Below are 16619 nucleotides of genomic sequence, written 5' to 3'. Positions count from 1 at the left end.
GTGGAATTCCTATCATCCCACCATTGGAAAACAATGCTTATGGCCACAAAGTTGAAGATTATAATTGCTATGGCACAATATCCACAAATCCACTACCTGGAGCACAGTAATTATCAGATAGTTGCTAGGGGAAGGGTTGCAGAGGCTGGAAAAGAGAGGCAACTCTTGCTGAGTTCCCTCAAAGCTCTAGGACAAAACAGCCCTATTCTCCAAGGAATCAAAAAACACAGGCCATTCTCTGATCGTCTTCCAGCCCTGCAGAGGGACCTCTTCCTAAACTTCCACCCCCAGGGGCCGGGAACAACTGGAATCTGTCAGGGTCTCCGCGCCCCTTCCCCTCCCCCCAGGGCCCGGCCCAGCCTGACGCCCCCCTCCCCCACGAGGTCCCCTCCCCGCAGCCCGCGCCTTCCCTCCCCTCTCCTCCCGCCCCTCCCCCGTCTCCTTTCCCTCCCCGGCCCAGGCCATCGGCGCCCCCGCCTGGAGGGGAGAGAAACCCCCAAGCGGGCAGCAGAGGCCGTCTCCCGGGGCAGGCGGGCGGGCGAGGAGGGGGCGGGGCCTGGCGGGAAGGGCGGGGCGGCCAGCCGCTCGCGCCGCGCCGGGACTGACGGGCCAGCCAGTGCCCGACCCCCACCCGGCCGCCCGCCCCCTTCGGGGCTGCGCGACGAGTTTCTTCCCCGGGGCCTGGTGCAGCCTGACGGAGGGGGAGTGGCCCGCTCCGGGCCAGCCGGCGCCGGGGGTGAGGCTGCCCGGAAGGGGCTGGGGGCACCCGAGGGGCCGAGCATCCCTCTCCTCGGCCCGCCGGCCCCCGCCCCCCGCCTTCCCTCCTCCTCCCGCCTGGCCGCCCCGCCCCGCCGTGACCCCCGGCCGCCTTCGGAGCCCGACGCGGTAAGTGCGACTTCCTCCTCGGCGTCGGGGAGGGGGCCGCGGCGGGTCGGCCGCGCGTCGCGGCCCGCTGCCCCGCCCCCACGCGACCCTCCCGCCGGACCGCTGTCGCCCGAGTCCCCCTCGGGGCCCGGAGGGGTGGGCCAGGCGGGGACCTCCCCGAACCGCGCCTGGGGCTCGAACCCCGGTCCGGCCTCCCGCCACGCAGCCGAGAGCCCGGAGCGGAGTCTGGGCCGCCCTTGAGTTGTGCAAAGTTCTGGACGCGGCGTTTGTGGCCGGCCGGCCGAGATCGTGGGCTGCTGTCCAGAATCAGTGCTTCTTCCTTGTACTCTTCTACCAATAAAGCAAACTGGAAAACATACCGAATTTTTTTTTTCATTGTTACCCGCAGGCTATCATAATCTTAAATTTTTAAGTAATTGCCTCACCCCCGGAGTGTGGAGAATCAGAAAGGGACTTTATTTCAGTAAAACCGGCGTGTCTGGTTGAAACTTTTTCATTTAGGTATTTCATTGCACTCTCTGGAATCAAAAGCTGACGAAGAAAGTTTGCTGTGTCCAAGAGAAAAGCATTTCTGCCGTCTTTATTATAGTTCCTTTTTTAAAAAAAATTTTTTGAATTATTGGTACATTGACAAAATTCAAAAAGTTCAAGAGATCAGTCTCCCCACCCGCCAGTATTACCAGTTTCTTGTGCATCTTTCCAGAGATTATGCCAATGTCCTTGCTTCTTTTTAAAAATGAAACTGCTTTGTATTAAGTGCCTAGCAGTTACTGGTACCCAATAAATGGTAATTCTCATTTCTTTGAGAAACAGTTTAATAAGTCTTTTTGGTTGTTAGACCGCTGAAGAACTCATAATGATTTTTTTTCTGGTTTTAAGCATTTCGAATTTGATTTTATTGTGAATGTGTATGTTCTATTGGCTTGTCATAAATATGTGAATACTTTTTTACACAAAGGTGACACTGATTTTGGGGGTAATAGGACGGGTAGGGAGAAATCAATATGATATTGTAAGAAAATAGGACAGTATATACAATAGATAGTTCCAAAAATGACTGGAAGCAACTTAGTATCCACATACTACTATAGGGTAAAACAAAACGAAATGAGAAAATTGAGGCAAAGCAGGGAGAAAAAAAGACTACAAAGTCAAGGGTAAGATATTACCAAGTGTGTACTGTAAGATCCCCTACTTGAGATGAGTCATAGTTTTGGCTCTGGGCTTCCCTAGCGGATGGGGGTGGGGAGGGGTTGTAAAGTAAGTTTCAGTGTATTTCTAATTCCAAGAAGAGAAAAACAAACCAGTTCTTCTGCCTAAGCAGGGCATTTTTTAGTAATGAGGCCCAAGAGGAACATTTTTCTCATGGGCCCTAATAAAAAGGGAGATTGTTGTGATGCAGTTGACAACCCCACCTTTAAAATACCCTTACAGAAAATGGTGACTTTTGGATAACAGTGTTCTTCAGTATAGAGCAATAGTAAGACTCTAAAGATAAGTTCTCTGAAGGCTTAACTTGAGCCATTTGTAAGTTTAGATTACCTAGAACCCTGTTTCCCAAACTGAGTTCTAAGGCATGAGAAATCAGTAGTTTATTTCTTGAAATAACTCAAAATAACTTTGAGATAGCTGGGTCAGACAAATTTCAAAGGTTGTTTTTGTTTTTTTTTTAAACTCAATTCCTTGGCTAATGTTCAAGTTTACTCTCTTAAGGGGGGATATATTTTGTGACCCTGTCCAAATTTATTTGACTATGAAACAAATTGAGAACCAGTGAACCTATAGAAATGGGTGGATTGCCTATTCTTCAGGTAATTTTTCGTGAATATTTCTTACAGCTGAGATTTGATAAGAATTAGGGAGCAAAGAGTTTGAGGTTAGCCAATTTATTAAGAACCAAAGTGAAGATAATCTAAAGGTCAGAATTTAATAGACTGTATATCAATGGAAAAGGCTACTTTTCCCCAGAGTTCTTTTATAGTTCTTCATTGTTCTGCAAACTGCCTGTTGAACCAGGTGATCTCTAGGACTTCTTGTTCTGTGCTTCAGGGTATTCAGGGTCTTGAATTAGACTAGGTTAGGCAAGTAGAACTCCTTAAAGGATGGTTTTATTCTTGGATGTAAATATGTCATTGATTTTTTTCTTTTTATCATAAATACTGTGGATACTATTAACTATCAAACCCCAGAATTCTGTAGCTGTAAGAGATCTTGGAAAGCGTAGTACATAGTGGAAAGGGATTTGGAGCCAGAAAATCTGGAATCGTGCCACTAATGTGCAAGGTTGTTTCCAGTAAGTTTAGGAACCTCTTTGAATCTGTTTCCTTATTTGTAAGATTAGAATGATGACAGCACACAATTTATTCAGTAGAGGTTGAGTATATTGAGAGTCCATTGGTACTGGGTAGTAGAAAAACAGCTTTAAGGATGCAAATGAAATAATGTATCAAGAATCCTTTACTGTCTAGATTTTTTCCATTCCTGAGTGTAGATCACAAGAGTTTGAACGGCAAGGAATATCATCCTATCCAAATGTATTTGGTCCCTGAGTTTCAGATAGTAAGTAGTGAGAATTGAGAGAATAAAGGATTAGTCCAAAAATTTACTTGACTCCATTCAGTTCTTGTGTTTGGATTTTGACAGTTTGGATAATGAGGGACACTTCTGTAAGAAAGTATTTGATAATTGATGCAGTGCTGTACGAAATGTCACCATTCTAAAGACAAATTGAAGGCCAGAGCTATTCATTGTCTTCACTCCATTTGTGAGCGAGGGGTTTGTTGAGTTTATCAAGTAGGGTAAATAATGATGGGGATCAAAAGACCCTCACTTCTTAGTGGTTTAAAACAACAAAGGTTTGTTTCTAAGTCACATTACATGACACATAGCGTCAGCAGGAGAGCTCTGTTCCAGTAGTCATTTAGAGCCCCAGATTGTCGGTCTCCATCTCAACACCTGCTTCCATGTGTGTTAGGGCAGGGGAGAGGGTGTGATAAATTGCACATTGGCTCTTAAAGGCTTCTACGTGAAAGTAACTTCCACTGCCACTTCATTGGCCAAACAAGTCGTATGACTGCAACCCAATTTCAAGAAGGTGGGGACATGAAATTCTACCTTGAGCCCAGAAGGCGGAAAATGGAAATAGTCTGTGGACAATCTTAAAGACTACGACGAAGCAGACTTCATAGTCCCGTATGTTAACACAAAATTCTGAATAAATCAAATCCAGATTATGTTTTTCAGTATTCTATTTAGAGAATAGAAAACAGCATTTCTTTGTGTATATTTAATCATAGAATTATGCTAATGATAATTATAAAGAACATCTTTTGTTAATTGGAACTGAAATGCTTTTGAAAACTTCCAATTAGATGAACCGTTTGGCCAAGTGGATTTCATTATTCTTTAATTATACGTCCATTCAGTAAATATTTGTTAAATATGGTGTGTATGCAGCACTACGTTAGATCCCATGAGGATAAAAAAGATGAATGGAAAATTTACACCCCAACAAAAAATAGCTATAATTGAGTTCTCACTCTTTCGCTTTCTCTTTAAAACAACATTAACAGCGTCTTTCAATATGACAAAATCTGATTATGTACACATACACCGTTACACTTTGCCTCTGGCCATCTTGTTTGGTCTTAGAGATTATTTAGTGACAACTTTAGAGAATTACTTAAACTAATTTAAGCAAAAAGAGTATTTTGTTAGAAAAAGGATATAGCTTTATGTCAAACAATCCAAGGGCAGGAAGTGCAGCTGAGTCTCAGAGGCACCTGGCATCAGTAACAGAAAACCAGGAGGGGGGCTGCTTTCCCTCTCCAGGTCTATATGATTTTTGTCAGTGTCTCTCTCTGCACATATACTTCATTCCTCTTTTTCTCTGTTGATTCGTTTTCTCTATTTTGCTGTTAAATGGGTGTGTTTAACCTAAGAGTTCACACGCTAGAAGCCTTTAGCCATTCCAGAAGAACTAATTTTTTTCAAAGTGCCACATCTTGATTAGTTCGTAAGTTAACCACTATCAGAATTTGGAAATAATAGAGTTGGCCTAAAGTATAACAAGTTAGGGTAATTGACAACTTTGTAATAGGGAAGGAGGCAGTTCTAATAGCCTAAGATGAAAGAAACCTGTGATGCTGGTGAAAGTTCTATTGCATAATTAACATCAGCTTGCAAATCTAGTGGGACAGGCTGATTAGAATAATTAGGATAAGAAGGTAGAACTGGAGCTGACTTGCAGCAACAATATCCCCTCCCTGAACACTGACAAATGCCATCCCCATTGTAATCCTTTCATCCATCCCTTTTCGCTCTCCCAAGGTACAGATTACTGAATTGTCTAACTCTTATTAAGACGCCTACTTTTGATGCTGATACATACAGGGCTCCCTGGTTTTTCCCCCTGGCCAGTAATGCAGGAAGATGGAAGTACTTAATCTACTGCCTTTCTCTGCTCTTTTCTTCCCTCCAAATTGATCTGGACTCTACTCAGACACTTCACCCTTTAACATTCTATTGCCGTATTTCTCCACCAATGTAACCTATTTTTATTCTCAATAAATTTCCATTCTTTTTCTGTAAACTTTGTACTTAGCTTCTCTAGCGAAGTTCCCTTGGCATTCTTTACCTATGCAATATTGCCTTTCTTCTTGGTTGAAAACCATCCATAGCTTCACCTCAGCAGATGGCTGAACGGATGGACTGTGGCGAGGTAGTAATGTTTCCTGGAAGAGGGGATCCCCAGAAAAAAAGAGTAACAACACAGGAAGTTGAGTGAAAGCTGTGAATGACTTCCGGTGGGGTTGGTCAGGAATATATGTTAGGCTAAAAAAAGGAGACAAAAAAAAGAAGGGACTTGGGTTCAGTTTGTAGGCTAAAAAAGGAGACAAAAAAAAAAGAAGGGACTTGGGTTCAGTCTTAGAAAGACATTCTTACAGTCTTGTTGCTGTGCAAATGAATGGGTCTTCCTGGATTCAGATTCAGAACTACCGTAAGTGTCTTTACTCAGAGGGATATCAGAGAGAAACCACAGGCTGCCAGCAAGGCCGCAGCACATGTGCCTCATTAGTGGTTGTGATCCTCACAGCAGGCCATGTAAGCAGGTCATGTCGCCACCTGGGAGACAGTGTGCCACGTGAAGGCTCAGGTGTGAGCACACAAAGCTCACATCAGGTGGTGACAGAGCTGATTTGACTTAAAAAAAAACCTCATGTCCCACAGAAGACAGTATCTCTTATGTGACTTCATAGGCTTAGCTTCTCGGCTCCCCGCAAGGGATAAGCCAATTACAAGAGCCATCACACTTAGTAAAGTCAAAGCTATGGCTTCCTATGAGGTATTCACAATTCATTTACTGTTCCTCTGAGTCCAGATGCAAATTTACTCATCAGGGGGATCATTTTTACTGTAAGCAATGTTGCCTGGTAACGTAGTTGACATACCTGTTTCCATCAGGTTGCCAGGGGAATAGAGGTAAGAGAGTTAACTGAAGGTTATTGGCAAAAGGGAAAAAGATTTGACCCACACTTGTCCACAGTGTCTTCCATTGTCCTTTTCATGTGGGAAGTATTCAGCAATATTCATTTGGTTTACTTTGATGTATTGTGTTTCAACTATTTTTATGACAGGAAAAGTGTGAAACAGAGGAATTGAGAGTGGGGAGGTAAGGCTGGGAAGTTCAGCTAGGACTACTAGATTGTTAAAAAGCACTGAATTCTTTACTAAAGATCTTGGCTTTTATTTATCTTGTAGATGTTCGGGGGGAAAAAAAAGCTTTGAGGAAGAATGATGTGGTCAAGAATGACACTTTGGAAGGTCACTTTGGCTGTAGTGTGGAGAGTAGATTAGAGGAGATTCAGATTTGAGGCTGGTTGGTTCATTTCTACTAAATATTTACCTTCTTTTGAGGAGATATTTCTTGGTAAGCAGAAAGAAGGAATACTCAGTTCTGTGTTTTGCAGGAGTTTAGAACTGCTGGACAGATTCTGCTTGATCCATTAGACGGGCCTGAACCAGATCGTCTTTCTAAATTTATTTGCCACTCCCCTACCCACAACTTGGAGACTGGGTGTTTGGGAGGATTACTCTGAACTGCCTCCTGAGAACATTGGATTAACACTAAGAAATAATCCTAACCTCCACTGGTCTTCCCTGATCACCATTTGACTCACTAGTATGCCGTATTTTGCTTTTTGCCAGAGTTAAATTATAGAACAGTCTTTTGGTGGCTTTTTCTCTTCTTTCTTTCTTTCTTTTTTTTTTTTAAGGTCGGTTGTACAGCAAGCCAGGGAGTTTCTTTAATGGTTAACTGGTTTAACATTTGCAGTGATTAACCATTTCTAATTACAAGAAGTTGTGAAACATAGTGCTTCACATTTTTCTCCTCTTACTGCTTATGGCGCCCTTTTTACCCTTTCCTTACCCAGATTACACTGTTCCATCTAATATAAAATACAGTTTATAAAATCTGATTGGTCCTACTGCAGAACCAAGTTGATCTGTCGTGGTCGGCTCATTGTGTTCAAAGAACTCAGGCAATTTTGCTTGATTCTATTTGTGTCTATAGAGTACTGATTGATTACCTTTTCCCAGCATCATAAAGCTGCAGAGAAGACAGAAACACTTACTGGATTTGGTTCAGGTCAGTAAAAGATAAAATTATGGCTATCCAGATTATTACTTTTTATGGCACAGAAGACAGCTAGGCGCACATGCCAAACATAAAGTATGCAGCAGGAATTGAGCAGTGGTTTGCCATCATATTTATGGTATTACAGTTTTCATCCTTGGGCCACAGCAAATATATACTTAAATTCACAAAATCTGAGGAGTAGGCGGCAAGGAAATCTTTCTTTTTTACCTGTCGTCAAGTCAAAGGTCTATTTTAAAAAGTAAATACTTTGTTATAATCTTGCTATGGTTTCCATAATACCCATTGTGATAACTTTTATAGATGAGTTTGGGGATAAAAAGGCCATATAATATTAATTTAGCTGGTTTTTAAAATTTTACTTGCCCTACCAGTCACTAGTACCAGCTGAGGGATGAAAAGGCACTTTTGATGTTAATGTAGGTTAACACTTCATCCTGTAAGAAATAATGACAGAAATTGGGAGGGAGCCAAGTGGGGTGAAATAAAAGTCACATGGGCACTAAACTGCAATTATGATGAACTTAACAATATTTTATTATATTGGGAGTGATGTGTTAAGTACCCTTTTTTTCTTGTGTAGTGCCTATTTGATTTTAGTTTGGTCATCTTATTGGTGAAGCATTTAAGTCTGCTCTCCCGCTTTCTTCTGGACCTTGATAACCTAGATAACAAATCAACTGTGCTCTTAATCTGCCTCCCAAGTTGGACGATGTGGGAAATACTTCCTCAACCTTCTCACAAGGTAGTTGTGAGTTGTGAATGAGACTACTTTAAAAACAAGAAGCAATGTGGTGTACTTGAATGTGTATGGTCTTTAGAGTCAGTCCTGAATTCAAATTGAACCCTGCTGCTCACCAGAGACATGCAACCTCACTTCACATCGGTGTCCTCATGTGTGAGGGGAAAGGGGAATGAACCCTGTTTGCCCGAGTGTCTGTAACAACTAAATGCCCCACTCAATATAAAGTATTATGCTTGTTATCGTCCACATTGACACACTCAGGAAATAGTAGCTGCTATTACAAATCTAGATTCTTACTCACTTGCATATGCTACTTACTTAATCCCATTTAACTGAAGGGAAAACCAGAGATTGAGGAGGAGGTGAAGCGTTTTGTCCAAATTGTACATCTGGCTGGGAAGTGGCTCAGTTATTGACTCATGTTCTTGGGACATCATCTCAATTAGTAGGCTGCCACTAACCAGTGATAATGTGGGAGAATGACAGCAGAAGCACCCCGACCAGCTACCTCTGAACTGACCCATGGCTTTAACCTAATGCACTCTATTCCCTCTATAAATTATACTTACCCATCCCAAGAGCTAACTGATCACTGGCGGCTGGGTAGGCGGTTCCACAGCAGACCCGCGCGACTCTGTGCCTACCTCTTGAGTTGGGTACTTACCAAAAGTTGGTTGTGTTTGTTCACAGACCTGTTTTTAACAGTTATTCTTGTTATAGTAACTATAAAATCTTTGTAGACATGTAAATTAATGAGCGTATAAGGAAAAGAGAATTCATTCTTGGAAAATTAAGTTGACTGCTTTGGAACATCATCTCAACATAAGTGAATTGTTAACAAATTTGCTGTCAAATTTGATGAAGGCTGGATAACTGTAAAAGACGGGGGGGGGGGGGGATCATCAAAAGTATAAAGCAGAGCCTGTCAAAGTGCCCAAGTTCATGGTCCAGCTAACTGGTCTTTAGACTGTTAGTGGTTCTCAAGGAAATAAGGAGCCCACACCAGAATGTAAATTAACTACATCACTAAGCACTCTGTTTGGTTCAGCTAACAGGTTTTTTGTGGTAAGACTTTCCCCTTGAAGGAAGCAGTGCATTAATTTACATTCTGGCACAGGCTTTTTGTCGCGTGGTGGATAGACCACTAGTCTAATGGATTCTGTATTCATATTCTTTCAGAAGTGCTTTTAAGTTTTCTCTCCATTTATAGAAATCATAAGTGGAAATCATAGATGATGGGTCATTGTGGGCATAGCTTATGCAAGAAAGAGGGCACAAACATAGCAAGAGGCCCACATTAAATATATGGCATTAACCCTATATGAAAAGACTTGTGAATGAATGTACATTTATGTTGAAATAAAATCCTTAAGGATATGTAAATATAATTTTTATGATTACTGACTTTTTCATTTAATGGAGTAACTATAGGTTTCATCCAGCAAGAGGGCTTTTATTATCCTCAGAGTTCCAGCTTAACTGGAAATATGTCTTTGACTTCTGCAGCTGTCTTAGCATCCTCTGCACACCGTTGTGTTTTTTGATCATGTTGTATTGCAGTTTTTAAATTGAATGTCAGTTCTTGTATTGTAAGTGCTTGAAATGCCATAGTAGCCCTTTCTGTAGCCTTCATGGAGTTTCCACTCTAGGAGAGAAGGCAAGCATTAAATAATTTCAATGAAATTATTGAGCTATCTGAGCAAGTAGTTTGGGTTGCTGTGTGATCGTATAACAAGGAGACATAGTTTAAAGGTTAAAATTCGTCCCATTTTCACCTTGATCTTATGTAAGTATGCAAAGGGTATCCAAAGAAATAAAATCCTTGTATTAGATGGCTTTTTCCATGAAATCACACTTCAATTTTCAATGTGTAGCAGAGTTTTCAATCTACCATATAACTTACAAAGCTAAATCTCTCACCTTGTTACAGCTGAATTCAAATTGCTTATTTTTAGTTTTCATTTACTGATAAAATCAGAAATATATCCCAAATATTTTTCACACAGTGAAAGATTTGACATTGTGCTAGAAATCTAATTTTGGATTTCAGAGTGTATTCTAAGCTTTTTTTCATTACAAAATAAATTTTGATGTCATGTGTTTGTAAAACATAGTTAAAAGAATGCAAAGATAACCAGTGTTAATGGCCCAGGAGTCATTTCTCCACACTTCAAATTTTTGATTTCTGAAATATATTGATTTTTAACTGTAAGCTAAATATGGCTCTAGATCCCATTTTCCTAGCTATTTGGTTGGTAGATACATAATTAAAGCTAAATTTGTCTGAAGCTACACTCAGCCCTCCTGAAACTATCCTTCTTACTTTCTTATTTATGTTACTATTACCACTCTTCTTCCAGTTGCCCAGGTTTAAAAATACTGTCATCTGTTTGTCATCCTGTCCATTTGCCACAGATATTTTATCAGATCTGTCTCTGCAATATCTTTAACATCCATCCGCCTTTCAGGTCTCATTGCTTCCAAACAAGGTTACTGTCCTCTCACTTCAAAGAATTTTCTAACTGGTATTCCTACCCATGGCATCTTGCCTCACAAATCCATTCTTTACTTGCCAAATTAATTTTTTTGAGGCATTCCTCTAAAATCTCAACTCAAGAACTTCATTCTCTCCCAAATAAAGGACATACTCCCTGATAATTCATCAAGGGTTTCATTCAAAACTTTCTCCTCCTGCATTTTTAGATCTTTCAAATCACAGTCTGTGTCATTCATTTATTTCATTTACTCTTTGGTTTAAATTCAATAAATGAATGCCATGCACTCTACAAGTTGTTAGGGATAGAGTGGCCCTTGACCTGATGAATTTTCCTGTCTGTTTTTTCATCTGTGAGTTCTTTCTGCGTACAGTACAATTTGTTGAGTTTACATAAATAACAGGATTTTTTTTTTTACATTTCTAATGCTTGCTCTTTATGATGTTGAAGAAGAGGTAAAGAATATCTGATATATTTCTGGAATTAAAGTTAAAATTAAATCTCAAAACTTCTCTGATATTTTTCTGCTATCATACATTTTTAAATGTTACTGAAATTATAGCAGTCTTCAAAATTTTTTTAAATAAGCCAAATTTTGAAAAAAGACCTAATATGACAGAGTTTTAAAAGTATCCTGGAATTACCAAACTTTAAAGGGTTCTTTGAAATTATGTGTTGTCATTTTTTTTTAATAGTTGAGGGAAAACTTGGGGAGGTGAAGTGCTGCTGAGTTAGTACAGTAATATTAATTCTGGGTGTGTTTTATGTGATATATATAACACATTTAAAACTATAGAGATAGATCCATTAAAATTGCTTACTCATAAAACAAATACTGTTGTCTTAAAATCTCTATGTGAAGAGAGGTTTGTATAACGATTACCCACATAAACCAGTTGGCAGAATGGCTGCAACTCGAACTGTTGAGAGAAGCCATAGCTTTAAAAGCCACACTGTTGAAGTGAGCCCATCTGCAGTCTATCTTAATGACATTTCAGTGTTACTGTTGTAACACTGAATAGTGTCATCTTTTAAATTCACAAACTAACATTTGAGCAGTTTTGAAGCAGAAATTGCATGTGAATTCCTTAATTACATTTTGAAAAATGTATTCATAATCGACACTTAATCTATTTTAAATAAGGTGTGAGCTTTTGTATCTCAAGTTTAAGTGAAGCAAAGTTACTTTGAAAAGGTACAGAATATAATTTGATAATCAGTTTGAAGAAAGTTTTGTGTCAGTATGAAAAGACATTTGCTGTTTAGCCAACAGATTTCAAAGTGATAAAAATTTTATGCCTTAAGAATGAAATAGAAAAAAGAAATTCTTAAAGCAACATATTGTGATTTTTCTCTTAGGTTGAAAAATACTGAAAAGGTTTTTGTTGCCAGAGGTAAATGTTTTCTAATATTCTTTTTAACATTTGGTTCTTTATTTTATAATTTAAAAAATGTACAGTATAAGTATATACCTTTTATTATTGCTCTTACAGTTGTTGGATTCACTCTTTCATTAGAGAAATATTTATTGAGCACCTGTCTTTCAGGTACTGTTTTAAGTGCTAAGGGCTAAAACAATGAACCAAGTCAGTCTCTACTACAGCTAACTTTGTAGTGAGGATAAAGATAACAAATAAGGGAGAGAACAGCTAATATATCAGGTGGTAATAAGTACTACAAAAAAACCCAGGAGGCTCAAGGGGATAGAAAATGATGAGGGGGTCTAGTTAATATAGAGTAGCCCATGCAGGCCACTTTGGTAATTTAACAATGTAATAACTTTTAATATGTGTTGATCTTTCATAAATAATTACCCTAGGAAGTACTACTCATCAGAGCTGGAAGAATATTTGAGTGAAACAATATTAAATCACATGGTAGAACTTGATGGGACAGAAAAAGTGTTATTTAAATAAATGCTGAATTCCATGCCATGAAAGCATTAATGTTTAAATTTACTACATATTTTTCATAAAGTATTTGACCCAAGAATTCAATTAAGGTAGAAAATAGTTCTGTGAACCCGTTTCTAACTTGGGGGCTATAAGAAGCTACTTTACCAAAAAGATAATTTTTAATGTATTTTGTTAGAATGAAGATTTTTCCTGCAAGGTACCCATGCTTAGACAGGCTTAAGCTTAGGCAAAAATTATTAAATTAGAGATCTAGCTGTAAGGGATTTTGAGCAAATTTTGTCTTTGAGGAGTATTTTCTAGCTTTGCTTGCCTAAATTCTCCCCATTTGTCAGCATTTCTCATAATCAATTTGACATTTACAATTTTTTTAGTAATATTGATCTTTTTTTAAACTTTAATTTTATTTAAATATTCTATTTTAATTGTTATTTTTGTCCTCTGAGTTCTGATTTGTTTTTTTTTTCTTTGATTATATTTACTAGAAGATAAGAGAATATACTGGCAAAATTTTTAAGAGCTAGATCTTTATTAATTCTGTCATTTTTCTTCTTAGTTTCTCCTCTAATTTTTATTATTTCATAACTCCTTTTAGAGGACTGATTTGGCATTCAACTTGGGTAGACTGCTTAGTGTGTGTCTTATTTTCCTTTTTAAATAATGAATGCATTTAGAAAGTTATAAATCTTACAAAGGAAATATTCCCCTTACTATAACGATTTAAGCCATCCTCTGTGTTTAGGTGCCATTCCTTTTCTTTTATCAAAGTCTTCAGTTTTGTTTTGTTTTGTTTTGTTTTTGTTTTGTTTTTGCTTCATGCTTCTGCCTACAATCATCAATCTCACCTTCCTGCTGGAGCATTCTCATCATTCTGAGATGTTCCATATCTTTTAAAATCAAATAAACAAATGAGCAAAACAGATGCATTGCCTTGATTCCTCAACTCTTCCGGCTACAGGCTCATTCCACAGCCTCACTATTCGGCAGAACTTTCCTAAGGAGTTGTCTATACGTGCTCTCTCTTACTTCTTATCTTCCATTAACTCTTCAACCCACCATAGTCTGGCTTTTGTCCCTGTCCCTTAACTGAAACTGTTGCTGTCTGACTTGGCAAAATTTTTACATTGCCTACTCCAGTGGACATTTTCCACTGGACCTCTTATTTGACACAATGATCATCCCTTTTGCTTTGAAACACCTTTATCCTTTGACTTGCCTTAAACCATGCCCTGCTGATTTTCCTCTGCTTCATTAGTTGTCCCTTCTCAGTCTCCTTTGGTGTGTTTATCTTTTAGAGTTCCTTGGAGCTTGGATCTGAGCTCCAGGAACATTTACCCAACTATCTGACGTCTCCACATAGATGTCTCAGAGTTACCTCTAACTTAACAAGAAATGAACACTAATTTTAAAATGTCATAGCTAATGAAGGAGTGTGATAAAATGACTAAATACAATATAAATGTACTCAAACTTTTGTTACAATGGCAATAACTGTCATGTGAAAATGAAACCAGAAAGATATTATTGCATTTACAACAGTGAAAAAAAAAAGAAAAGAAAAGAACATGACAAAAATATTTAATAAGAAATGCACAGGACCTATATTTAAAAGATTTAAAAATCTTATTGATAAGCATGAGATCTGAACAAACTATAAAACATATATTCTTGGATTATATTTACTAGAAAAATTTTAATGTCATAAAATGCCAGTCATCTCAAAATTAACATACAAATTTGATGCAGTTCTGATTAGAATCTCAATAGGGTTGGGGCTTTTTGCAGATGAGAGGATTGGGTCATATTATTTTAAAGTATATACACAGAAGAGTAGATAATTAAAATTAGGTTTAAAATTATTTTAAAAGAATATATGTGGAAATAAGAACTTGCTTTAACAAATATTAAACATATTGTAAATGTACTGTAATTAAAACATTGCAATATTGGCATAAAATAGACAAATAATGGAACATAATTAGCATTCTGAAATTGATCTCTGTATATGGGAAGCTAATTCGTAACAAAAATAATACCTCAACTTAGTGGGAAAGGGTGGCTTATATTAAAATGATGTTGATAATAGCCTGAGGGCTCATATTAGAAATATAAAGAGCTCCTACAAATCAAGAAGATAAAGACAGACAAGGTAATAGAAAAAAAAAAAAAGAGAGCAAGGGAATTTAAAAAAGGACCTTTCACAAAGAGACGAGCCAAATGACCAATTCACATGAAAAGTTACTCAACCACATTAATAATCAGAGAAATGTAAAGTAAAACCAAATGGGTACCACTACACCACCATCATCATGACTAAAATTAAAGTCTGACAATACAAGTGTTGGCTGCATATGGAGTAACTGGACTTCCCATATGCTGCTTGTAAGAGTGTAAATCAGTAACAAGAATCAAAGTTGAATGCATATGTACAAAAATGTTTATAGAATTACTTGCAAAAGTCTAAAATCAGAAACAACTCAAATGTCAGCAATGAATGGATTTGGATGGTCATATATTTATACAGTGGAATAAAAACCAGCTATCAGCTGCTACACACAACAGCACAGATTAATTTCAAAACAATGGTAAGTAAAGAATATATGAGATTCAAAACAGATAAAATTAATTTATGCTAAGGATGGTGGTTACCTTTGAAGGTGCTTGCGGAAGACTTTTGAATGCTGGTAATATTTCTTTTCTTAACCTGAATAGGGTTGATATTGTGATAATTTATTGGGCTCTCTACTTACGATTTGTAGATTTTTCTATTGCATGTCAAACTTTAATTTTAAAATGTTTTTAATGGTTGCTGTCCATCTGGGAAATAGATTAGAAAAAGTATTTGTAAAACAAGACAGATAAAGAGTTAATATACAAAGAGCTTCTAGTTGATGATAAGGAAAAATCAAACAGCCCAAGAGAAAAATAGGCAAAAAGTATAAGTAGCTAGTTCAGAGAACTACAAATCAAAATGGTCTATAAACCTATGAAAATATGCTTAAGCCCAGTAGTCATCAGGAGTTTAAAGAATTACAATATTCATTGTTGACTGGTGGGTCTATGAAAATAAGTGAGGATGCCCTCACTTCACTTTTGAAAACATGAATCTCAGGCAAGTGAGTTATCTACTCATTCCTTCAGCCCAGCAGTTCCACTCCTGGGAATAAATTCTATAGACAGAAAAGTCTCACAAGGATGTTTATTTAACAGAAACAAAAACCTGAAGTCAGTTCACATGTCCGTTAGCAAGGAGATAGTTTAATAAATTGTATTTTATAATTATGAAATATTATGCAACTATTTAAAAAATCACTATTAGTTTATATTTCCTATATAATTTTGGTGAGAAAAGCAAAATGCCAAAAATATGTATACAATCTGATCTCTTTTATAAAACAATAGCAAAATCCCCTGTATATGTGTATAGAAGTTTGGATATGGCTTTTATTAAACAAGGACAAAGGTGTGAAAGGCTGCACACCAGGCTGTCAACACGATCGCCAGGAAGAATGACTGGAGGAAAACTGACAAAATAAATGTCTCAGTGGAAAAGAAAACATGCAGAATGAGTCCACTGATGCAAAAGATTGGGGTGCTGGGGTTTTTTTGTATTGTATGTATATTATGTATGTATGCATGTAATTAAACCCATGATTATGACAGCAGGGGCTAAATATTGGACTTGGCCTTTGCCAACCCAAATCCTAGTATCCCTTTTAAAATCAGAAAGCCTATTTCAGTGACTAATCTCCTACCTGTATCGCTAGCCTACTCAGAACAGCTACTGTATTAAAAAGGTATTTATTTAATGTATATCTCAATATCTTGGTGAAAAGGGTCTGTGGCCCCTCTTGAGAGTAGATGCATGGTTTAACATTTTAACATCCATATCTCCTTAAGTCTTTGGATTCCTTCTCCATATC

The 16619-nt window shown here is 38.1% G+C and overlaps 1 protein-coding gene across 4 annotated transcripts in view; it reads left to right on the top strand.

Annotated features, from left to right (window-relative positions):
• Positions 1-568: 568 nt before the first annotated feature.
• The window catches only part of KLHL5 (kelch like family member 5), a 77807-nt gene continuing 61756 nt past the window's right edge, over positions 569-16619 (top strand). For 2 of the 4 annotated variants that reach the window (XM_072945096.1, XM_072945088.1), the window contains exon 1: positions 569-885. The gene's annotated coding sequence lies outside the window, so the exon portion shown is untranslated. The remainder of the gene's footprint in view (positions 886-16619) is intronic. The other 2 variants (XM_072945100.1, XM_072945085.1) reach the window with 2 other exon arrangements.

This window comes from Vicugna pacos, chromosome 2 (assembly GCF_048564905.1).
Source record: "Vicugna pacos chromosome 2, VicPac4, whole genome shotgun sequence".
Lineage (NCBI taxonomy): Eukaryota > Metazoa > Chordata > Mammalia > Artiodactyla > Camelidae > Vicugna > Vicugna pacos.
This window is presented reverse-complemented; position numbering and strand designations above follow the sequence as displayed.